The sequence below is a fragment of the Echinops telfairi genome, unplaced genomic scaffold (genome assembly GCF_000313985.2).
Source record: "Echinops telfairi isolate 266 unplaced genomic scaffold, ASM31398v2 ScPeMD7_2;HRSCAF=8, whole genome shotgun sequence".
NCBI classification, from domain to species: Eukaryota; Metazoa; Chordata; class Mammalia; order Afrosoricida; family Tenrecidae; genus Echinops; species Echinops telfairi.
Window position 1 is genome coordinate 71,816,581 of NW_022103898.1, and position 1,521 is coordinate 71,818,101.

Sequence of the window (1,521 nt, forward strand, 5' to 3'; positions counted from 1 at the left end):
AAAAAAATAGAGGGGAAACAACAATAAAGAAATCTAAAACATGCGGCTATTTTAACTACACAAAAAAGAATTCTTTAGAATTGTACATAGGGCTAGCATCTCTTTTTCTAATGAACTGGGTAGTGCCTAATAGAGTGTGCTGCTCAAACCTCAAATCCATTGTATCAAAAGCATAACTCTTTTCTACTCTCAGGACCTATGTGTTATCTATTTTAAATTTATAAGGACAGCGTTACTTTCTGAATCATTAGGCTTAGATCTTAGGATACTTTCAACTTCTTTTCATTCTCTTATAGGAAACTAGTATACATATTTAACTTTCTCATTTTTCTTTATATATGCTATCCAGCTTCCCATACCCCTTGCTTAGGTGTTCAGTCTTTCATATAACTCATGAATAAATGATCTTCCCATTTTTTCTCTTCCCTTATTTAATCTCCCTTCAATAGCAAATCTGATAAACCTTATAAAAATAAAATTTCAACGTACGTTTTCAACTGCATAAGAAGGAAAAAACAGGAATATTTATTAATAATTTTCCTTTCTCTCTGAAGAAATTATGGATTCTTTTACCTGGTGTATAAAGTTTCATTGTAAGATTCCTTTCTTATTTACTATCATCCCATTCTATGTGTCACTTGCTTCCAATTGCACCAGTCCAGTTCTATGGACCCAGTCTGCCTGCTATAATATTCTCATAAATCCCCTACTTTAATATCTATGTCAAAAGTATAAGTAAATTTATTAATTGCAGAACTGCAAAACCTGTGTGAAAAAATTAATAACTTCCCCTTGTGCTCTCTTTAGGTCCTTTCTTCATAACACTGCTTGTAATACTGTATTAAAAGTTCCTCTACAATTATCTCTTTAAACTATGAAATTTGAAGGCTAGACTAGCAATTTATCCATTTTTGTATTATGATAACTATCGAACTCTATGGCTGTCACAAAGAAGACATTTAATGAGTATTTTTAAAAGAATTTATACAGCTAAAGCCATAGACTATAGTATTACTGCTTATTTCTAGTCTTGTTATTTACAGTTTGATTAGCTAAGTCCTGAAACTGGTGTATTTTCCTGGTATCTCCCTCAGAAAATATTCTTAAGAGATCAAGAGCAGGAAACCTGTGGATTTTTCCTTTTTGTGTAATAATAACTACTACTAATAATTTTTAAGAGTATTTTAAGCATAATAACTCATTTAACTCTCATACTCACCCATTTCAAATTAGGAACCTGAAGCATAGAGACAATGACAAATTGTTTATGGTCACAGAAGCAACAAGTGATGAATTCAACATTCAAATCCACTTATACATTAATACACATACTTAACATTGATATAAGTTCTCTGTTAAATTGCCTAGGTTGAAAAACATATTTTGCTTTAAAATTGGACCCATCACAAAACTATTTCCTTATCATTGGAATGTTGATATTAGATCAATTTCTGCTTGCAAATATCTGACCACAATAATTGAGCCTGTGCTTCTACTGGAATAAGGGACACTTTAATTTTT